A 25,115-nucleotide genomic window follows, 5' to 3' on the forward strand; every position below is an offset into this window, starting at 1 on the left:
AGAGGCTGCTAGTTACAGAACTTACTGTAAGCTTTCATAAGTTATAATACTTAACCTTTTCACATCTAATTAGGTTCACATGTGATCATCAGGCAACTGATCCTAGGGGGTGTGGTCTTTTTAAGCCTAACCATGCTTCCCAAATGTATTTGACAGGTTTTGTATACCCTAGGGTTGTTTTATGGGGTAGACACAGGCCTGGGCATGGGTGGTCAAGCATTTACAGGCTGCCTGTACATATTAGAGACATAGATGTTAGGCAAGGTATGAATTTTCCAAGTCCTCATCCGCTGGTCCATGCTATGATTGAATTGGGTTAGACATGAAATCTACTTGACACTGATAAGAAAAGCCTGTTACAGAGGAACAGTAGTCATGGAGACACATATCTGTCCCTCCAAGCATGTCTTTCTTATGTTACAGGTGAGGTTTAGGTTCCTAGATTGGGTAATTCTGATGCTATATGTTTTGTGGATGTGCAAAAGTGTCTATCAGAGTTGGACAAGATGATGCTTTGTAGGCTTGGTATAGATCGCCTCCCAGTACAAGAGTAGGCATTTGAAGAGGTCCCACGTAGGACTTCTTGTTTATGCCCTATATTCTTTTTGTGAGGAACCTCTGTGTGCTCCAGCTCTTGCACATGCCTGATTAGAGAATATAACCCAAATCCTTCTGCACCAAAGGCGAATGTGCAACTTGGTGAACTAACTGATGCATTTATTCACTTACCTGGCCAGCTGCTAACTTCTATTGATCTTCTCTGATGAAGAACCACTTGTTTGCTCACTTACCACACCATCTTCAATTTCTGCTAGAACACGTTATGTCCCAAGTATTATCCCGGGAGAGTTATCAGCTAGCTGTTTTCATTTCAATAATGCAAGAGCATGACATCTGGCTGTAAGTTTATTTGTGCTCATTTGAATTTCTTAATGGGGTAGGTTGGCTAGTCCAAGAACCCTTTTAAGCCATGACCTGAACCAAGGTAACAGAAAAAGAATCTTGACATATATAAATGTAAATTAAAGCCTGACGTGCATATGCAATATGTACTTAACACATCTGTCTTAGATATTTAACAACATATGACTCAATGTCTACTATGGGATACAAACATTAGTAATGAAATCATACATAGAGTAGACAAATTTACAAGTTGCACAGTACAGCAGATACAATATTGTGTATTTTCTGTGTGTATACATGTGTGTAATATATATCTATAGATATCTATACATATACATATATATATATATATATATATATATATATATATATGTATATACATATATATATATATATATATATATATATATATATATATATATATATATATACATACATACACACACACACACACACACACACACACACACACACACACACACACACACACACACACACACACACACACACACATACATTCATACTCGCATACAAAAATGTGTGTGTGTGTGTGTGTGTTCATAGGTGTGTACTAGGCTAACAACCACAGGGATGTCTTTAAGCTCGGCCATGCATCCCAAGTATATCTGACAAGCTTAGGAAGCTTAAAGATTACTCTAAGGGATTTATGTACACTAAGGCTTGAGTGGTCACACTTCAGTTTCACTGACGGCAAGACATCTACATAGTCGACTGCAAAAAAACCAGTGAATCAGAAGCTATTACACTAGTAAGCCTAACACCATGTCTACGGTTACGTCAGAACGAACTTTGGCAGTCTTGTTAGCGCCCTTCATGTTTCCTGAGGCAAGAATTTAAAGAGAAAACACAGCCGCTGATTACTCTGTAAAATCAGTCAACTAAAATAACAGAAACCTGCTAGAGAGGGCACTACCACCAGAATTTAAAACCTCCAAGACCAGCAAACATTGCAAAGAGAAGCATAGAAAAATTCAAAATGTGCATATACTCCAACAGTATCTACCACAGTTGACCACTACAAGCCTCACCGGTTTTCAACTTACAAGTACGAGCATCAAGGTTACACAACCATGACCCAAATGGAAATACCACACACAATGCTACAGTAGAGAACACGCGAGTAGAATACAGCAAAAATCGAAAACTGATTATGACAGATAGTGACACCTATACTATTCATGGCCAAACTGTACTAAACAAACTGAGGAGAAGCATATACATATACACATCATACACACAGATAAAAGTCATCATACCGTGAAGGAAAGTCAGCCGCAACTAAGCATACTTGCGCAAGGGCTACTTATATGGGGCCAAATTATGCACCGTCTAGAAATATGCATTTATACTCCTCTCAGAAATCACAACATTCAGAGAAAAGCTTCTGGAGTAAGTTTTCTGATTTCCAAGGGAAAGACATTCCAGGATAGGTTGGAAAAAAAGACTCTCCCCACCCCCAAGGCTTTGTTGAAGGCTGATCTTACTAGACTGACGGCTTCATCCTTTGACAAGCTAAAGTAAAGCTACTGCTTTTGTCCGGGTTTCTAAGGTTAAAGGATGACCATAGCTGCAGCATAAAGGCCTGCTCCCATGCGCATGCTATGACAGTTGCCTTTACCGGTTTACCACTGCCAAGCTCACAATCTGCTTGCAAAGGGCAAACAAAAAACAAAAACACTTTTACCCAACCAAGGATGGGTGAAGTAGCATTAGCCACTCACTCCCACTGCTCTTCCCTGCCTGGCTCTACCAGAGCTCATGCCACTTCTTGTGATTAGGTCTTCTAGGCTGTAGTCAGGGCTTTATCCTTCTAAGCCATACATGCCATGCTGTTATCACATGTGATTTAGTAGGATTATGTGCAACAGAATATCACTATTTTAAGACAGATTGAAGCAAAGAAATAAAGGACTACTTTCCTAGGCTGCCAAGTTGATGAAAAACAGCACTGGAGGAGTGATCAGAAGAAGCTGCCCATTATTTACAGTAGGTGGCACAAAATAAGAGGGCTTCTATGATACAAAAAGTGGCAGCCTTCAGGGCAGACAGACTGGGAGTAAACGAAGGCTACACCTCAGGCTGCTCCAGTTTGCTGTTAAAAGGCTTTCCAAGGGAAAGGCAAGTCACAACGAGAGCCTGAACGGGGAAGATGTGAAAAAGAGGATTTGCTCTGCAAACAAGGCCCTGGTACAAGACTGCTTTCTGATGCAGCCCAACCACAGCCAACACAGTGAATGGTGCTGTTCACCAGCATAAACAGTACCTTCCGTTAAATACTAAAACAAATCTGTGAGTGCTTCTTCCTACACAACTTGTGCAGTTTGGTTATCAGCCTGACCATCTACCATTCTTTGCCCCAAGTGATAAAACTCATTCACACTATCCTACTTGGTGTACAGTAACTTATTGGCACCCACAGTTTACTCACAGGTGCTGATGACAGAATGACAGAGCTCAGTTGACTGCCACATATGGCTGCTGGGCATTCTTTTTTCTACAATGTCTCTGACCCCTTCATGAGTACTGGTTACAGAATGCAATGCATGCTCTGTTGTTCTTTACATTTACCAGGAAATCAGGCTTCCACATGCACTTCTGCATTGCCTGCCATTAAACTATGCTGTCCTGACATCCATGAATTGTGTGTGCCTGCACCCTTGGATTCTACCAGAAAATCACTCCTGGTAAGGTTGTTTCCTTGGGTCCCCCAAAAGTGGGCAAACCAATACTCACTTTCACCTCCTGGGCTGACTCTCAAAATACTTTGTGCCATCTAGCCAAATCCGGTTTCTGGCACTGCAGTTAGGGTTCCATCACCATCTCCTCATACAAAAAAACAATGCCTGGTGCATGTCCCATATCCTATATAATGAATGGAGACTGCTTGAGGAACACATCAACTGCAGCAAAAACTACTGTATTCTGAGAAGGGAACAAGGTAAAGCAAACCTTCAAACTTTCCTAAGAGATCTTGGTTGATTGACAAAACAGTGACAAGGGTTCCAGACCAATTCCAAAGTCTAAACCCGTGATAAGAGAAGGTCAAAGAACTGATGTCTGCCTAAACGAAAAACATCACAGACGTGACCATCCAGATAAGGCATCTGAAATCAAAAACCTAACCTTAACCCCAGACAGTGACCGAATAATAGGAGACAAAAGGACAGTGGGAAGACCAGATGTGTTCTCCAGTCTAGAGGCTTGGTACAATCCTGAAGAATGAAAGACACCTAATTTTGGGGCACAGGCAGAGATTAAGGAAAAAAGCCCACGAGGAGCAGAGGCTGCAGACTATCCTGTAAAGTAAGAGAGTCATATTCCATGGAGTATGAAAGGGAAGAAGCTGCAACTACACACAAACCATGTAGACGGGCACAGCTATAACTAGTCGGCCTGGGGGACTGACAAATCAGGAATGTAACAGACACATGTTACTTAGGAAATGGGCTTAAATGCAATGTTAAGATGGGGACTTAGGAAATGGGCTTAAATGCAATGTTAAGATGGGGACTTATACTAACCCTCAGTCCACTGGGATGGAAAGACTGTCCTGTTCTGTGTAAGAGACAAAGAAAATTATATCTTTCTCGTGTGTGTGTGTGGGTACATATATATAAGCAAGTAACACCCAGTATGGAAGCCTCTGTGAGGGATTTGTTTACCACAGCGGAGACAATTATTTATTTTATCTGACATGAGTTAAGAGAAATAGAAGAGAATTCCCCAATGGGGTACTTCTCTTTCCGACAACTTCTCTCTGGTGTGGACTGACCAACGAATTTGTATACTGCTTCAGGCTCCAACAGCAAGAAAAGACTGAAGAGATGACATAAGCTGGCTCCCTTTACACCTGAATGTACGACGTCAGTAAAGACATCTGCCAGCCTGGGAGGAGAAAGCAGTTTTCTCTAGTAGTCAGGCCAGCAGAGGGGTTTCACAGCAGGAAATCTCAACAGTCAGGACTGCAACTGTGAAACACAAACATCAGCATCTAGTTACAGCTCTGGCATAAGACCTCTTCCAGAAGTAAGCCCAAGAACCCATACAGAAGTCTGAAAGGAAAAGAAAAGTGGTAAGAAAAGAAAAAAGAAAGGAGAAAAATTTTCCAAGAGGCCTACTGAAACTTTAAGACACATACCATTCAACCTGGAAGCCAGACTGAAAAAGGAGCTCCACTCCAGAACACATTATAATGGTAAAACTGAGTCAATGTCCCATGCCAGCAAGGATGGGAAGGTATCTGAAAGCATTAATAAGAAAAAAAAAAAGAAAAAAAAAAATCAATAAATAAAGACAACTAAGGACTGGCAGAACACTGCCCTTGACAGTAAGTCGGAACATGGCTAGTGGGATGAATAACATAGCTCCAGCTCTAACTGGCAACACCATGGTAACAACCAAGGATGACAAAAATACAGACTGAATCAGGGCAGTTCAACTCAATCCTAAAATGTCAAACAGGTAAAGAAGAACCTTAGATAAGATCAACATGTATAGCTTAAAGGCTCAGTTCCACAGACAACCCAGAAGGCTTTACCACACCAGCACCCTGAGCTGTGCTGAGATCAAAATACAGGTCATCCCATAATATCCAATAAGCAGGATGGGATGTAAGAGAACAGACTCTTAAGAAATTCTTACAAACCGATTATCCAAAAGTATCTGCCACACAGAGTAAGACACAAACGTGCCCCTAAAGACAGCAAATCCACGCTCATAATTCAATTATCCCATAAAATCCGAGACATATAAAAAGATAAAGGCTCACCAGTTCTGAGTTTATACACATTTTAATTATCTGTAAGTCAACTTACTAGAAATATCGGAGATGTAGGGAAAAATAGTACTGCTGTATTTGAAGCAATTCACTACTCCAGATGTGTAAATCAAACTTATTTTATGTATCCTTTGTTGACCAGGTTAGGCCCACTAGGCTAGTAACCTCTTTTCAGGGGAGACAGATGGTGGTATTTATACTGCTAGGGGAAATTTTGGCCAAGGCATCAGCAAACTTCCCCTACTCTTTTCACAAGTGAGAAGAACGAGTTATGCATACACACTTCCTGCTTCCGTTCCTAGTGCAATGGCAGCTCGAAGAAGCAGGAAGAAAAGAAGATGGAAGAACAGCAATATGACTGCGACGATTCTAACATGCAAAGTTGAAAGCAGCCTTTGGAAGGCATGTCAGATTAAGTAGAGAAAGCAGTCAAGCCTTTTAAGGAGTCTGTTGGTGTTTCAGGGGAGAAGGTGATTGATTATATCTTCATCGCAGCTATTTGATGCAGAGTCGATAAAGAAGAGAGGGGGGGGGGACGACGCACGTCTTCCACACAAATGGATGGGAATACAGACAATGGTATAATGGAGGGAGAAGACAGTCAATCCTGATGAGCTACATCAGCAGCGCTTGTTTCGAGAGGAGGAAGAATCAACCAGCGGATGTATTATTACAACCTTCTAGTTGGGAGGGTTGCAGGAAGAATTACTGGAAAGGGTTTATGCAGAGAATGAGCCAGAAAATAAGGATATATTGTGGGTGGAAATGACAGAAAGAATATATCAGTAATATGGAAAAAGAAGAAACATATGCAGATATGGTAAAGAGAAAGAAGCAAATGGGTGTAGATGAAGTACAGCACACAGAATTAAGAAAAAAATTACAGTATGATCAAAGGAAGTTACTAGGCTATTGGCCCTGAGGCCCTTATAACCCTAGCCAAGAGTTTTGCCCATGTATAGACAAATCAACACCTGATGCCCCTGTCCAGCAGGGACACGAGTGGAATCTCAGGGATGTATTTTCTATTTCCCATCCAGTTATCCAGGCTGCGCTTAAAAAGAAGTAAAGAGGTACTCTGCTTGATGTGGAGTGAGAGTCTATTCCACAGATGGGGGGAGCCTCTGGAACACAAATCTGTCCCGCCAACAAATCCTATTGATGTCACAGACCAGGTGGAGGCCGCATGTGCAAGTTACTCGAGTGGAGCTTGACTTGCGGATATGCATCAGTACCATCAAGGTGGGGTCCAAGATCGCCTTGTATGCCAGACAGAGGTCGCCTCTGAGGAATTTGTATGAAACAGAGTAGAGGAAAAGGACTTTTAGCCTCTCTGTGTATGGAAGATTTTTGAGGCTGTGGATTCTCCTGGTGAAGAACCTCTGTGGTCTCTCCAGCTGCTGCATGTATTTTGCAAGGTACATGCCGAATAGGGAGATGTACTCAATAATGGACCTTATAAGGCAAGAATACAGGAATGTTATGACCTCCATGTCCCTGGATGAGATACCCTTACTTATGAGGTGGGCTATGTAGAAAGCTTTCTGTAAAATGGAAGCAACACCGTGGTCAAATGTCAGGTTGCTATCAATCTGGGTACCCAAATACCTCACAAGTGACTGTGTGCTTAGGATGCTGTTATTAATGGGATAATTTGTGAGGACATCACTTTCCACAAGGGGGATAATGACACATTTCTTTGTATTCAGCTTGAGGCCATGTTTCTGGCACCAGTCATTTGTTTGGGTGAGACCCTCTCGGAGGATGTCCACGTCACTAGAGGAATTGATAACACCCAGCTTGCAGTTGTCTGCAAACTTGGTCAGCCATAGCCCACTGGTTTTGGCCTGCACCTCAGAAAAGTATACCCCAAACAATAGAGGCTCCAAGACCGAACTCTGGGGTACGCCACTCGATACAGGTCTACTGCTTGAGGTGGCTTCCCCTATTTTGACCAGGTGGGTTCAGTCAGTGAGCCAGTTAGCTACCCATCTGGTAACATACGGACACCTACTTGGGAGAGTTTTTATGCCCGAGTGGGTAATAGTGTCGAAGGCTTTGGCCAGGTCAAGGCAGGCGGTGTGCACTGTCTTCTCCTCGTCCATGGCTTTGGTGACCGTCTCAAAAATGTCAACCAAATTTAGCAGACATGACCTCCCCTTGACGAAGCTAAACTGTGTGGGATTGAGTGTTTGGAGGTTGCCAATATCCTTGTTAATGAGGTCCAAGATAATCCATTCCATCGCCTTGCAGATCAGGCTAGTTAGGCTGATGGGTCTATAAAATCCTGGATCGGTGGACGCTCCACCTTTGTGTAAAGGGATGATGGTGGCTATCTTCCACTCAGCTGGGATAAAGCCAGTACTCGGGCTTTGGTTGAAAAGGGCACCTAATGGTGCTGCAAGTTCCTGCCCGAGTTCATGTAGGATGCAGCCTGGGATGTTATCGGCTCCCATGGAGGCTGTATTTTTTGCCTTTCAGACAGCAGTAATGACCTGCATGAATTTATAGCAAAGGAAAAGGACTTGACAGGTATGAAGTGTGGGATAAAAAGATTAGTCCTTTGGGGACAAAAGCTAATGAAGTTAGCATTTATTCATATTAACAAAGTTTTTGTAGCATTATTTTTTGAGACTGCATAAGCTATGGAGAAATTCTGGGGGAATACGAAAAAAGAAAAGACTGTTTTCCTTGGAATTATCATGTTATAAAGACTTTTAATAGAGAAACTAAGAAGAAAATTCATATACTGTTTAGAACTGAAGTTGAAGGAGAGACTTTATTTGAATACAATATGTGAAAATGTACTGAGCATTTAAAAAATACATATGCTAATACAGGCTTAAGGACTGGGGCGTGGGACTGTTCTGTTATTTTGAAAATTGACAATGATGATGATGTACATATTCCAAGGATTATAATTGTTGACGGAAATAAGGGGATTGTAAGATATTGGAGCAACCTAAAAATTTATAGTGGGAAATCAGATCATTTAATCAGGAAAAGAAAATGCCATAATTGTGGGGAAACTATGCATAATGCAAAACTCGTGTTCTGAAATTCTATAAATGTAATAAAACAGGGTACATATGAATGGATTGCAAAAAGGGTAATGAAAGGGCAGGAAAATTATGGAAAAACAGAATGAACATGAAATAATACAGGAAGATTTAACTACTGAAACAGATGACACTATTTTACAAAAACAGACAAGTGGTAGAACAAAATTACAAAACATGACAAAACTAATAAGGAAAGTAACACAGAACAGTGATCTGAAATTACTGATGAAGATATGCACTGGAATTTAGTTAAATGGAAAAATTCTACTGATGTAAAAAAAAAAAACAGGAAAGGATAAACATTTACAATGGATGCCTCGTGTGGAACACTTCCAAAAACAGAGCAGAACAATAGAAGGATACTGGCTATTAATGTAAACAGTTTCAAAGGTTTAACAAGAGGGATAAACATTTTATAATGGTGAAAAAATCTGGATGTAGATATAGTACTAGAAGGTGCAAGATTTTTAATAGCGGAAGAAAGATTACAGATGTTATGGAGAAGCACGATTATTTGGAATTTTGGGAAGGATACATGTGTAAGAATAGGAATATTATGTAACACAACAGCTAAAATATTGGATGGGACACTGGTTATAGTGGGAAGGGTTGCAATTCTTGATATAAGATGGAACAGGTACATAGGGTTATTGCTGTGTATGCTTACATCTTATGCAAGGAAATATATTTCAAAAAACGCTACAATATGTTAGTATAAATAGGGATATAGCAGCAACATGATATTTCAATTGCAAGAAAAAAATAATGATGTTAGAAAAATATTAGAAGTAATCAGGTGTGGGAAATTAAGCATATGGAGAACAAATAAGTGGACATATAAGACAGGAGAACACAAAACTGAAATAGATTTTTTGACATCCAAAAGTATTGATATTTCAAGGAAGGGATAACAGAAATATTTTTTTCTGATCATTTGGCTGTTTGGATAGAAATAAAAGGAGAAGATGGATACATGTGGATAGGAAAATGAATAAAAAGATTAATTGAAAGTGGATTAATTGAAAGTGAATGGAGTGAATCAGGGAAATATATGATAAATGACTTTTGGGAAGATCATATTAATATGCGAGAGTTCTACACAAACTGGTCAGAATGATGTCTAGTATTTAAAGAAAAATATAAAAAATGTTATGTAGATAATCAAACAGACAGATTAATGAAGAGAAGGTACATGAATTTATGTAAAGAAACATTTAAACATTTGAAACTGAATGACAGAGAATATTTTATTACAGAGAATAAGCTGTAGGAGTTAAAAATAATAATAAAAAATAAAACATTTGATATATAAATAAGAGATAGTTCTTGCAAGATAAGAAAGAAGTGGCTCCCTATTTAAATCACAATATGAAAGACCAAAACAGTATAATGAGAGAAATGAAAGATGAAAAATGTTTAATACAGACTAAACAAGAAAGTACAGTTTTGTACCTACCATAAATGTAGATGTTTGAGTGTATACACTGCTGCAGTCATTACGCTTCAGTTATCCTGCCGTCAGGCGGTTCATCAGTCAGCCTGAGTTCCAAAGTCTTGGTCTGGCGTCGGTTGCTGTCGCCTCCTCCCTGACATCAGTGCAACAGGGGTATATAAGATGCAGCCGACGCCATTTTCTTCAGTTTTTCTTGCCCCAGATGTCAGGTGCCCCCAAATAGGTAGGCAATTCAAATTACTAATAAAACATACATAAGAAAAGCAAACAACTTTCAGCTACCAGCAAATACTCCCCATAGGTAGTAAAGGGTAGAAGACATACCAAGAATGAAAACCACTTGGCACCACAGGACCCGGAAGCACGTAAACAAAGGCTTTCAAAATAAGCAGATGAAGAAATCAAACAGCTGCTAGATCTCCAATGAGCTCCTTTAATATAACTAGGCAAAGTAAAAATCCACAATATCTTCCAAGCGCTTTCACTCGACCACTTGCGAGCTTTTTCAAGGCAAAAAACATTGCTGGAAGTTCATTCACATTAAATACTTCCACAATCATCACATGACTTCCTGTGAACCTTTCCCAACAGGAAAATTACCATATAAGGAAATTCTAAAATACATTCTTATTATCATTAAAAATTCATTTTCTAAAAAAATCTCAGCAACTGGATAGCATGTTAAACATAAAATTAAATCAAACTGTTAAAATGTGCCAAAAAACAATTCAATTCTGCAAAATATTTTTATAATCACAAATAAGTGCAGTGACCCCTTTTTTTCATTGGGGATAAAATCAAAACTCCAAATTAAAACCTAGAATTACTGTTTATAATGTCCAGGATCCATTTGTCTTTTGTGACAATATGCCAATTTTTTGAAAATAATGCCAGCTTTCCTCCCAAGGGTGCTGCCACCTGAGCCTTGCTTGGCATGCAAAGGGGAAAGTCATTGGGTTTGTTTCCTGTATTGTTGTGCACTGTCTTCACCACCTCTTGGTGCTGGAGATTGCCATTGTCTGCCTCTATATGATCCTTGAGATTGTCCTCTGCCCCTTGTGCGCCTGTATCTACCTCTTTGGGGCTTGTCCGTGGCTGGAAAGGACCAGTTTTTTGAAGGCCAATTTCTGCTAAAACGTGGTGCTTGCACCTGTAGAAAAGCCTTGACAGTTTGCATAGATTTAGCTTTTTCTTCCATTTTCCGTAGAATCTCCTCAGCATTAGTACCAAATAATACATCCTTTTGTAAAGGAGCATCTAATAGTTTAGTTTTAACATGGTCAGGCAAGGTTTGTTCCCTAAGCCAGGCATGTCTACAAATGACTGATCCTGTAACAGCAGCTCTACTTGAGGCCTCTAGAGCATCATAGCCACATTGTAAGGTGTGTTTACCCACTAGTTCTGCACTATGCATCATATCCTGCAACTCCTTCAAATCTGGTTGTTCAGGTTGTGACATTTTATTCTTTAATTGTGATAACAGAAACTGCTGATATTTAAGCATATGGAACTGACAATTTAAGGCCCTCATGGCTAGGGTGGCTGAGGTATATACCTTTTTTCCCCACCTTTCTAAGGATCTAGACTCTCTCTCGGAAGGTAATGGATTCTTAGCAGTGGAGGCCTTCATACCCTTGGGGCCTTGAGAAATGGTTTCAGGGTCTGCATTATGGCTTTTGTAAAGGAATTGGTGTGAGTTAGGAACTCTGTAGTACCTATCAGGCTTGACTGGGGCAGGAGGCAGGGAATCTGGATTAAGGCAAGCCTCCGAGTACACATCATCAAGTATGTTCAAGACAGGAGGTATCGCCAGAGGTCTGTGCTGAGGTAGCAAAAGAAATTCCCTGATCCTTTTCTTGGAATATGAGAAATCTTGGCCTTCCCAATGGAAGTGTTCCCTCAAGGTATGCAAGGTTTCCCCGAATGAAAAATCCTCTGGGGGGATACAGAAGGAATGGACTGTTCTGCATCAGAATCTTCAAAAGGGGAGTACGAATGTTCCTCCACATCAGAATGTTCTGAAATAATGGAGCCCTGGTCAGAAGAGGGAGAATCTTCCTCCACTCTGGGTCTCTTGTCCGGAGGGGGCTGGGAACCAGTTTTGGCGTGGTGTCGGTGGAGACCTCGCATGTCGGTCTTTGTCCTTGTGTTTTTTGGACAAAACAGTAGTAGGAGTCTCCGACGACATTTTATAATTAAAAGTTTTACCAAAAAAGTGCTGGGCGAACTCCGCCCGACGCTTCATAGTGCGTTTATTGAAAGTAGCACAAAAGCGACAGCCCGAGACGTCGTGGTCTGGGCCTAAGCAAGGTATACAGAGGGAATGGAAATCCTTATGCGGTATTTGCTTCCCACAAGAAATACAATTGTTAACTTTGTCTGACATCAGTCTGAGGCAAGAAAAGTTTCAACGGGTACTTAGCTTTAAAGAAGACTTCGGTTTCCAAATTTTCGTAATTTCAGGAGCTGGCTGACCGGCACTTGCGAACTGCTTCTGCTTCGGGCACCGCGCGGCAAAAAAGACTGGAGAAAATGGCGTCGGCTGTGTCTTATATACCCCTGTCGCACTGACGTCAGAAAAGAAAGCGACAACAACCGACGCCGGACCTAGACTTTGGAATTCGGCCGACCGAGGACCCGCCTGACGGCAGAGAAAGTACAGTTTTGTACCTACCATAAATGTAGATGTTCGAGGGCTATTACAGCTGCAGTAATCACATATGGGTTTTCAGCCGTCAGGCGGTCCCTCGGTCGGCCGAATTCCAAAGTCTTGGTCCGGCGTCGGTTGTTGTCGCGTACTCTTCTGACGTCAGGAAGGCCAGAGTATATAAGACACACCCGACGCCATCTTCTTCAGTCTTTCTTGCCCCAGATGTCAGGTGCCCCCAGAAGGAAGGCAATACATAAATAAATCTAATCCATAAAAGTAAGCAAATAATACATAGCAGGATAACTCAGTCAGTAGGTATGAAGAGGTATTCAGACCCCAAGGTCTTACCAAGTGGGGAAGGAGGGTGGGAAACCTGTACTGCAGCTGTAATAGCCCTCGAACATCTACATTTATGGTAGGTACAAAACTGTACTATGTTCATCGTGCATTACAGCTGCAGTAATCACATATGGGTAGAATCCCAAAGCTATGCATAGGGTGGTAGGTATTATACGGAACTGGGTTGAGCTAGAATGCCCTGCAAAACTGCAGTGGCAAAGCCTGCTCTTGTTCTGGAGTATAAAGGCAGATGGTAGTGTTTTGTGAAGGTATGTACAGAACTCCAAGTGGCTGCCTCCAAGATATCTTTAGTAGGCACTCCTCTGAGGAAAGCTGTAGAGGTGGCTGTGGCCCTAGTGGAGTGAGGTCTGATACCAGTAGGGACAAGCTTTCCATGATAGGAATAACAAAAGCGTATGCAGTGACCAATCCACTTGGAAATGGTCTGTTTGGTAACAGGTTTCCCTTAACCCCCCTCAGCATAGGAAACGAGGAGTTGATCTGATTTTCTGAAGGATTTGGTTCTGTCCAAGTAATAACGTAGCTGCCTATGGATGTCTAAAGAGTGTAGCAGCCTTTCCCCTTTGTTTTGAGGGTTAGGGTAAAAGGTAGGAAGGTGTATGGCCTGGTTTAAGGCTACCCTAGATACCACTTTAGGCATAAAGGAAGGGTTGGCAGAAGGAAACCCTGTCCTGATGGAAGATGAGGAATGGCTGCACCGCCATGAGGGCCTGTAACTCAGAAACTCTACGAGCTGAAGTGATGGCCAGTAGCAAAGCTGTTTTCCAGGACAAATATTGTAATTCTGTTGAAGCAGCAGGTTCAAAGGGAGGTAATGTCAATTTTTCTAGATGCGTAGTTAAGGTCCCAAGCTGGCACTGGCTGTTTCCTTGGAGGTCTTATGTTCTTAGCCCCTCTGAGGAACTGTCGTAGGAGTGGGTGTGAGAATAAAGGAGGATCCATGTTGAATTCTGCAGAGATTGCTGAGGCATGTATTTTGATTGAGGAAAATGAAAGTCCATTGTTCAAAAGTTCAGCTAGGTACTGCAAAATCTGAGGTAGGTTCAATTTTCTAGGGTCCTGCCCTCGTTTTTCATTCCAACAGCAAAACCGCTTCCATTTTGCGGAGTAAGCTTTTCTAGTAGATGGTCTTCTGGCCTCCAAAATGACATCCTGCACCTCTTTGGAGAGTAGAGTCTGATGTGATGCTAAGGAATTTTCCATGCAGCGAGACTGAGAGTTTTCAGCTGACTGTGAAGGGTTTTGAAGTTGTTCTGCGTCAGCAGTAGAGGTGTTAGAGGCAGGGGCCACGGAGGAGTGTGTGTTAGGCTCCTCAGGAGTGGATACCAGTGTTGTCTCAGCCAGTCTGGAGCAATCAGTATCATCCTCGGCTTGTCTTTTCTTACTTTCAAAAGTACCTTGGGCAGAAGAGGCAGAGGTGGGAATGCATAAACTGACCAAGTTGTCCATGTGAAGGAGAGAGCGTCCACTTTCCAGGCCTTTGGGTGGAAGGTCCTTGAGCAAAACCTTTTTAATTGATGGTTTCTGTGGGAGGCAAAAAGATCTATATCTGGCCTCCCCCACGCTTGAACAATCTCTGTAAACACCTGTGGATGTAGCTTCCATTCGTGAGGATCTGTCATATGTCTGCTCAGAGTGTCTGCCAGTGTGTTTTCCATTCCTGGCAGGTACTGTGCTTGAAGTTCTATTTGTCTTTCCAGAGCCCGGTTCCAAAGAGTCATGGCTAGTCTGCACAAGGGGTATGAATGAGTTCCTCCTTGTTTGTTTATGTACCACATTACTGTGGTGTTGTCTGTCCTTATGAGCAGTTGTCCTGGATGCAGGAATTCTCTGAACGCTGAGACTGCATTTATTACTGCCAGCATTTCTTTTTGATTGATGTGAAGGTGCTTTTCTTTTTGGGGCCATCTGCCCTGAATGCACCTGTCCTTCATGTGCGCTCCCCAGGCGAAGTCTGAAGCGTCTGTGGTTATGACTTGTGTAGCTTGAGGCTTGCAGAATGGGAGGCCTGTGTTTACTTGGCATGCTTGGGCCCACCATATGAATTCCTTTTGAAGACAGGGAATTATTGGAATCACCGCTTCCAAGCTGTGACTGTGTTGAGACCATAGATTTTTTAGGTACCATTGAAGTTTCCTCATGTGCAGCTTTAGCATGGGATTAGAAGAATGCAAGATGCCATGAATCCCAGAGCCTGCAGGATTTTCCTTGCAGTAAGCCTGGTACTTTTTGCAAGTATTTTGAAGTACTGAGATAATTGCCGTTGTTTACCTGGTGTAAGGTAGGCCATCTGGGTGTTTGTGTCCAAGTTGGCACCCAGGAAGGTTATTTTCTGAGAGGGTGTTAGCTTTGATTTCTCCTTGTTGATGGTGTATCCCAGAGAAAGCAGTAACCGTGTCACATATGCCAGGTGTTTCAGAAGTATGTGTTTGCTGTCCGCTTGGATCAGGCAGTCGTCCAGATAAGGGTAAATTTGTATCCCTTGAAGTCTGCAGTATGCAATCACTGATGCCAGGCACTTGGTGAATACTCTGGGCAGTAGATAAGCCAAAGGGCAATGCAGAGAATTGATAGTGGATTGAACCTGCAAGAAATCTGAGGTATCTTCTGCAACTTTGTCTGATTGGGACATGCAGGTATGCCTCCTTGAGGTCCAATGTTACCAGCCAGAACCCCTTGCCCAGCATGGGAAGGAGTTGCTGTAATGTGAGCATCTTGAATTTTGGCACGAGAAGAAATGCGTTTAGGATGGATAAGTCCAGTATGGGTCTCCAGTCGCTTCCTTTTCTTGGCACCAGGAAAAGCCTTGAATAAAAACCTTGTGCTTGTTGGTGCGTAGGTACCTTTTCTATAGCCCTCATGTTTAGGAGCTTTGTAATTTGTAGTTGTGCCTCTACCCTTTGATTTTGTGGTAGATTTGGCATGCCTCTCATTTTTGGAAGAGTGTGAAAATGGAATTTGTAGCCTCTGTTTATAATGTCCAGAATCCATTTGTCTGTTGTGACAATATGCCAATTGTTTGCAAATAGTGCCAGTTTCCCTCCCAAAGGTGCTGCCAGTTGAATTTTGCTTGGCATGGAAATGAGTGAGTCATTGAGTCTGCTTCCTGTACTGCTGTGCACTGTCGTCACCACCTCTTGGTGCTGGAGATTGCCATTGTCTGCCTCTATAGGACCCTTGGGCTCTGCCCCTTCCGCGTCTGTATCTGCCTCTTTGGGGCTTGTCAGTGGTTGGAAAGGACCAGTTTTTTGAAGGCCAATTCCTGCTGAACCGTGGTGGCTGTACCTGTAAGAAAGCTTTGACAGTTTGCATAGATTTTGCTTTTTCTTCCATTTTACGTAATATATCCTCAGCATTAGTACCAAAAAGAACATCCTTATGTAAAGGTGCATCCAGGATTTTTGCTTTCACATGGTCTGGCAGATTTTGTTCCCTAAGCCATGCATGTCTGCGAATGACTGATCCGGTAGCGGCCGCTCTGCTGGAGGCCTCTAGGGCATCATAACCACATTGTAAAGTGTGCTTACCCACTTGCTCTGCACTATGCATCATATCCTGCAACTCTTTTATATCTGGTTGTTCAGGTTGTGACATTTTGGTCTTTAATTGTGATAACAGGAATTGTTGATATTTAATCATATGAAACTGGCAGTTTAAGGCCCTCATGGCTAGGGTGGCCGAGGTATAAACCTTCTTACCCCACCTTTCTAGAGATCTAGATTCCCTTTCCGCCGGAAGTGGATTCTTGGCCGTGGAGGCCTTAATTCCTTTAGGGCCTTGAGAAATAGTTTCAGGGTCTGCATTATGGCCTTTGTAGAGGAACTGATGAGAATTAGGAACTCTGTAATACCTATCTGGCTTAACTGGTGCAGGAGGCAGAGAATCAGGATTAAGGCAAGCCTCCGAGTAAACATCATCCAATACCTCCAAAACAGGAGGAATAGCCAAAGGTCTATGCTGAGGTAACCAGAGAAATTCCCTAAGCCTTTTCTTGGAGTCTGAAAAGTCTTGGCCTTCCCAGTGGAAGTGCTCTCTCAAAGAGTGTAAGGTTTCCCCAAATGAAAAATCCTCAGGGGGGATACAGAAGGTATAGACTGCTCTGCATCCGAATCCTCGAAAGGGGAATAAGAATGTTCTTCAGCATCAGAATGTTCTGATAAAATGGATCCCTGGTCAGAAGAAGGAGAATCCTCCTCTACTCTGGGTCTCTTGTCCGGAGGGGCCTGTGAGCCTCTGATAAGAGTGATAAGGTCCTCAGCCATTTTAAGCATGTGCTTCTTAGGCATGGGCCCAGGTGATGGGCCTTGTGTAGCCGGCCTAGTATGGTGCCTGGCTGTTTTGGATTTAGTGAAGGCCTTGATAGAGAAAGAAGATGAAGGCCTAAATACACCATGGGTGGATGTAGATCTATCCACATTGGTAGGCTCGACATATGCAGGGGCTTCGGTTGTAGTCTGGGAAAGGGCCGAAGAACCAGCGGTCTCGGGTACAGAAGACCCCGCCGAGGGAGTGTCGTCGGTAGTCAGGGACTGCAAAGGCGTCTCACTGAGAACCGGGCCACGTGGAGCCTGCTTCGGCGTGGTGTCGGTGGAGACCGCGGTCCTCGTCTGGCGGTCCTTTTCTTTGCGTTTTTTAGACAAAGCGGTAGTCGGAGTATCCGACGACATTTTATAATTAAACGCTTTACCAAAAAAGTGCTGGGCGAACTCCGCCCGACGCTTGATAGTGCGTTTATTGAAGGTAGCGCAAAAGCGACAGCCCGAGACGTCGTGGTCTGGGCCCAAACAAGGTATGCAAAGGGAATGGAAATCCTTATGCGGTATTTGCTTCCCACAAGAAATACAATTATTAACTTTTTCTGACATCGGTCTGAGGCAAGAAAAGATTCCCCAACGGGGTACTTAGCTTTAATGAAGACTTCGGTTCCAAAATTTTTCGTAATTCAGGAGCTGGCCGACCGGCACTTGCGAACTGCTTCTGCTTCGGGCACCGCGCGGCAAAAAAGACTGGGGAAGATGGCGTCGGCTGTGTCTTATATACTCTGGCCTTCCTGACGTCAGAATAGTACGCGACGACAACCGACGCCGGACCAAGACTTTGGAATTCGGCCGACCGAGGGACCGCCTGACGGCTGAAAACCCATATGTGATTACTGCAGCTGTAATGCACGATGAACATCCCATCTGTAATGACTGCAGCTGTATGCACGATGAACATCTCCAAGTTGCTGCTTCCAACATATCCTTGGTAGGTACTCCTCTGAGGTAGGCAGTTGAAGTGGCTGTTGTCCTGGTGGAGTGAGATCTGATGCTGCTAGGTACAGGTTTCCCATGGTGTGTATAGCAGAAACGTATACAATGTCCTATCCATTTTGAAATAGTCTGTTTTGAAATGGCTTTTCCCTGTGCTCCTGCAGTATATGCTACCAATAATTAACTGTTCAGATTTTCTGAAAGCTTTGGTTTTGTCAAAGTAGAAGCGTAACTGCCTGTGAATGTCCAAGGAATGCAGTAGTCTCTCCCCTTTAATCTGTGGTTTTGGATAAAAAGTTGGCAAATGAATAGTTTGGTTTAGAGCCACACTGGATACCATCTTTGGCATAAACGTAGGGTTAGTTCTTAAAGACACACTGTCCTGGTGGAAAATGAGGAAAGGTTCCACTGCCATTAGTGCATCTAATTCTGAAACTCTTCGTACTGATGTTATTGCCAGGAGCAGAGCAGTTTTCCAAGAGATATATTTTAATTCTGCTGTGTCAGCTGGCTCAAGAGGAGGTAAAGTTAATTTTTCCAAAACAAAGTTGAGGTCCCAAGTTGGAGTAGGTGCTCTACGGGGCGGTCTTATGTTTTTAGCCCCTCTGAGGTACTGTCAGCAAAGGATTAGAGAAAATTGGTGGATCCGTGTTGTAATGAGCAGAGATGGCAGAGGCGTGGATCCTGATGGATGAGGAGAGGCCTTTGTCCAGCATCTCAGTTAAATATTGTACTATATGAGGAATGTTTGGGACATGAGGGTCAAGGCTGTGAGCTTGGTTCCAGGCACAGAATCTCTTCCATTTATCTGAATAGGCTTTCCTGGTACTAGGCCTTCTGGTCTCCAGAATGACATCCATAACAGCTTTGGAGAGCGGCATTGCTTGCTTGACTAAGGAATCTTCCATGCAGCTAGGTTTAAGGTCTTTATCTGGCTGTGTAGTATCTGATTGTTGTGCTTAGTCAGCAGATGTGGGATTTGAGGCAAAATCCAGGGAGGTCCTTGTGCTAAGTTCTTTAAGATTGGGTACCAGTGCTGGTGTGGCCAGTCTGGTGCAATCAGGATCATCTTTGGCTCTTCTTTCCTGGCTTTTATGAGTACCTTTGGCAGGAGAGGTAGTGGTGGGAAAGCGTATACTTGTAGGTTTTTCCAGCTGAATGAGAGGGCATCCACTTTCCATGCTTGTGGATGGTAACTCCTTGTGCAGAATTTCTGTAGCTGGCAGTTCATTGGGGATGCAAACAGATCTATGTCCGGACTCCACCATTTCTGTGTTATCATTCTGAATATTTGTGGATTCTATTCCCATTTGTGGGGATACATGATGTTTCTGCTTAAGTCGTCTGCCAGTGTGTTTTTCTCTCCTGAAAGGAATTGTGCTTGCAGATGAACTAGATAGTTTAGAGCTGTGTTCCACAAGGTCATGGCTTGCCTGCAGAGGAGGTAGGAGTGAGTGCCCCCTTGCTTGTTTATGTACCACATAACTATAGTGTTGTCTGTCTTTAGTAGTAGTTGTCCTGGATGCAGCAGGTCCTTGAAAGCTATAAGGGCATTTTGTACAGCTAGCATCTCTTTTTGATTGATGTGAAGATGCCTTTGTTCTGCGAGCCACTTGCCCTGAATACAGTTGCCTGCCATGTGTGCTCCCCAGGCGTAATCCAATGCATCTGTTGTCAGTGTTTTCCTGGCTGTGGGTTGAGTAAAAGGCTGTCCCTTGTTGAGGTGACAAGCTTGAGCCCACCACTGAAACTCCTGTTGAAGGCAAGGAATTAGTGGTATAACTGTTTCCAAACTTTGACAGTGTTGAGAACATATCTTTAGGTACCATTGTAGTTTCCTCATATGCAGTCTGGCATATGGAATTAGTATTATGCAGTCTGGCATATGGAATTAGTATTATGCAAGATGCCATGTAACCCAAGGCCTGCAGAATTTTTCTTGCAGGGAGTTGGGTCTTTGTTGCCATCAACTGAAAGAACTGAGTCAGTTGTCCTTGCTTGTCTGGCGTGAGATAAGCCATCTGGGCCGTTGTGTTCAAGCTGGCATCCAGGAATATTATCTCTTGTGAGGGCACTAGTTTTGATTTCTTTTCATTTACTGTGTACCCCAGGCAACTTAACTTTTTTACAAACGCCAGATGCTTTACAAAAATGTCCTTGCTCTCTGCTTGAATCTGGCAGTCGTCCAGGTATGGATAAATTTGAATTCCTTTCTGTCTGCAAAATGCAATTACTGGTGCCAGGCACTTTGTGAAGACCCTGGGCGCAGTAGATAAGCCAAAGGGCAGTGCAGAGAATTGATAGTGCATTGAACCAGCTATGAATCTGAGGTATCTTCTGCAGTTTTGTCTGATAGGGACATGCAGGTATGCCTCCTTGAGGTCCAATGTCACGAGCCAAGCTTTCTTGCCCAGCATGGGAAGAAGCTGCTGTAGTGTAACATCCAGGTAAGCGTTTAGAGAAGAAAGATCCAGAATGGGCCTCCAGGCTTTGTCCTTTCTGGGAACCAGAAAGAGTCTTGAGTAAAATCCTTGTCCTTGCTCCTGTGGTGGTACCTTTTGAATAGCTCTCATATCCATGAGTGTTGTAATTTGTTTTTGAGCCTCTGCCCATTGATTTGGTGGCAGATTTGGCATTCCTTTTAACCTTGGCAGAGTGTGAAAGTGGAACCTGTAACCTTGAGATACAATGTTGAGAACCCATTTGTCTTTGGTGGTCATATGCCAATTGTGATAGAAAAGTGCCAGTTTTCCTCCCAAGGGGGCTGCCAAGAGAGAGTTGTTTGGCAGCTGAAGTGGGAAGTCATTGGGGCTGTTTTTTATATGGTTGGGGCCTGTCTTCCCCTTCTTTCTGGCCTGATGCAACCCATTGTCGAGGCCTGTAAGGACCTTGTGGTTGACCTCTACCTCTTGGACGTCTGTATCTGCCCCTTTGAGGTCTGTCTGTAACTGGAAAGGACCAATTCTTAATTAGCCAATTTCTGGTAAATCTAGGAGGCTGAACCTGTAAGAAATCCTTCACCGTTTACATAGATTTTGCCTTATCCTCCATTTTCTTTAATACCTCTTCTGCCTTAACTCCAAATAACATATCCTGCTGCAAAGGTGCATCCAATAATTTTGCTTTAACATGATCTGGTAATGTATGTTCTTTTAACCAAGCATGTCTTCTAATGACAGAGCCTGTAACTGCTGCTCTACAGGAGGCCTCTAAAGAATCAAAAACCACATTGCAAAGTATGTTTTCCCACCTGTTCAGCTGCATGCAATAAATCCTGCATTTCTTTAAAAGTAGGAGGATCTGAATCTGGAAGCATTTTTTTTTCAACTGAGACAGTAAAAATTGCTGATATTTTAGCATGTGAAACTGGCAATTTAAGGCTCTCATTGCTAAAGTTGCAGATGTATATACTTTCTTTCCCCATCTGTCTAATGCTCTGGAATCTCTGTCAGAGGGAACTGGATTCTTGGCTGATGAGGCCTTAACCCCTTTGGGTCCCTGAGAAATAGTTTCAGGGTCAGCAACAGGGCTTTTGTACAGAAATTTGTGTGAGTCAGGGACTCTGTAGTATCTGTCAGGTTTAACTGGGGCTGGAGGTAAGGAATCAGGATTTAAGCTGGATTCAGTATACACATCATCCACAATATCTAACACTGGCGGAATAGCAAGGGGTCTGTGTTGAGGTAATAAAAGGAAGTCTCTGAGCCTTTTCTTGGATTCTGAGTAATCCTGGCCTTCCCAATGGAAATGTTCCCTCATGGTATGCAAGGTTTTCCCAAAGGAGTAGCCCTCAGGCGGAGAGACTGATGGAATTGACTCCTCAGCATCAGAATCCTCATAAGGGGGCAAAGAATATCCTAGGACTGAGGATGAATCTGAAGAGATGGACACCTGGTCGGATGAGTCATAGTCTGCATCCTGTCTAGGCCTTTTATCAGGAGGGGGATGGAACCCCCCGATTAGAGTGATTAGGTCTTCGGCCATTTTGAGCATTTGTTTTTTAGGCATGGAGGCCTGTGCTGGAGAATACTGTATTTGTTTCTTTGATTTTAAAGGTGGTTTAGACTTAGCAGAGGCTTTAATGCTTAACTGAGTAGGTCTGAAAACACCCTCTGAAGCTGCGGGTAGCTCAGCTAGTCCGGATCCCTCTGAAGGGTTAGTTTCGGTAGGCTGAATAACTTGAGCGTCCGAAGGCCCAGCCATCTCCACGTGGGAGTGAGAGGCGGCCTGTGGTTCTACAGAAGCGGCCGTCAGGGGCTGCGAAGGCACCTCGCTGAAAACCAGAGAACCGGCGACTGGCCTAGAAGAGGCTTTGTCGTCAGTTTTGGGCCTCGGATGCCTATCCTTGTCTTTGCGCTTTTTATGTATTCCGGTCATCGGAAGTTCCGACGGCATGGTATAATTGAATTTTTTACCAAAATAATGTCGGGCAAAATCAAACCGACATTTAATAGTGTGCTTGTTAAACCTAGCACAAAACCGACAAACAGTGACGTCGTGGTCCGGGCCTAGGCATGGGATACAATAAGAATGTAAATCCTTATGAGGTATTTGCTTCCCACAAGAAATACAGTTATTAACTTTTACTGACATCAGTCTGAGGCAAGAAAGTTTCCCCAACGGGGTACTTAGCTTTGTAGAAGATTTTGAACCTTTGTTCTGGATTCGGAATGAAAATCTCAGGAGACGGCCGACCGGCACTTGCAAACTGCTTTTGCTTCAGGCACCGCGTGGCAAGAAAGACTGAAGAAACCTTTCAATACCCAAGACTTTGGAACTCATGCCGACTGGGGAACTGCCTGATGGCAGGATAACCCAAGTGTAATGAGTGCAGCAGTGTAACACGATGAACATCAGATTATGACAATAGTTAATGAATATGTAATGAAGACGTTTAACCAAAGTATGGAAATAGAAATTGGATGGCTAAAAATCTAGCAAGGAAATATGTTTACAAGGATAAGATAAGACACTTACTAAAGTAAATGTAAATTCAGCAGCAGGACCTGATGGAATAGAATACCTAATGTAGAGAGATGGCAGTAGAAAGGAAAACATTTTCTTTGATTACTTAATGAATGGTTAAAGTATTCAAATATAAAGAATTATGCAAAGAAATAATCAAGTTTATATGGAAAAAATGATATAAAGAACTGGAGACCAACAGTTCTTTTTTTCCTAATCTTTATTCAATTTTCCACATATTTCAAAGACAATCTTACATGTATATAAATGAAAAACATACAAAATATCACTTTAGTTGCAAACAGTTTACATCACAGACACCATTGAATTATAAATCACTCATAAACCTTCCAGTTATTGTCAGTTAAGCATTATATAGCTCATTCAAATCGTGCCTCTTAAACCTCATTCCTGCAGTGCATATACTGTTCCCACAACTCCAATTTATTTTCTATGTAGTTTGCTCCTTCCCTTTTCTAACGAAACCAATTCCAGTTGTTTTATCTCAGTTACTACATTCACTACTTCTAGTAAAATTGGTGTAGACTTTGGATTTCCATTTCCTAGTAATTGCTTTTTTTTGGCAGCCACCATAATTAGACTCAGTGAGGCTTTACTATGTATAGGCAATTCCGATTCTGTAGCATAACTCAAAAAAAATCATCTCCTCAGTCAGTCCAATCCGCTCACCCAGCATCTCCGACAGAGCGGTCCGAAGGGAATCCAAAAGTCTGCCAGCTCATCACAGCTCCAAAAGACCAACAGTTCTTTTTTTCCTAATCTTTATTCAATTTTCCACATATTTCAAAGACAATCTTACATGTATATAAATGAAAAACATACAAAATAAAGGAAAGCTACCTCTTTCTTGCCCGTCACACCTCCAACATTTGCTATCCACCTGAGGGAAAATTCTTTGGAGTCTACTTGGGGTATTAAAATATCTATGTAAACATTTCCAGGCAAAGATCCTAAATCTTCTAGACTTCGTTGCATATTTGGGAGATATACATATATCGCCCCGGAGACCAACAGTTCTGACTACAGATTATAACAATTTTTTATGAAAACAATATAGAAAAGAATGGAAGTAAAATAAATGATATTATGGACAACAATATACAGTAGTTAAGGAAGAAGTAGTCAGGAACTGTTATTAACAACTACAGAAATAGTATATGTCTGTTTAAACAAAAATGAATATGTCAAGATTACGAAATGTGATTTAAGTAAAGCATTTGACACTGTACAGCATGACACAAAAAAAAAAAAGGTTATGTTACAGAGGAAGGAATTAAGTTCCTGTCTTATGCTGATGATATTATAACAGTTGCTAAAAATACACTAGGAATGATGACAGCTTTAATCCAAGTAAATGAACATCTGGGAAAAATAAGTTTACAATTGAATAAAGAGAAAAGTAAAGGTTTAGAACATTTATTTACTTGACATTTGTTTACTGGGATGGTCCGACTGGACATAGAGTCCATTTTCAGTGGAGGCCTGTGGAGAAAGGTTCCCCATGCAAAATTACAGTAAACATTCATTGTTGTTTTAGACAGTACTTACAGTAACAATACAACTTTAGTATGGCAGTGTGAAATCCGTAGTAGTTTTATACAGCACTATACAAAACAATCCAAAATATAAGATCAAGACATGTATTTAA

The 25,115-nt window shown here is 42.3% G+C and overlaps 1 protein-coding gene across 2 annotated transcripts in view; it reads right to left on the reverse strand.

Annotated features, from left to right (window-relative positions):
• LZTR1 (leucine zipper like transcription regulator 1) overlaps positions 1-25,115 on the reverse strand; it is an 830,693-nt gene that overhangs the window by 292,888 nt on the left and 512,690 nt on the right. The gene's annotated exons all lie outside the window — the stretch shown is intronic.

This window comes from Protopterus annectens, chromosome 4.part0, assembly GCF_019279795.1.
Source record: "Protopterus annectens isolate FY-2018-M chromosome 4.part0, PAN1.0, whole genome shotgun sequence".
NCBI classification, from domain to species: Eukaryota; Metazoa; Chordata; order Ceratodontiformes; family Protopteridae; genus Protopterus; species Protopterus annectens.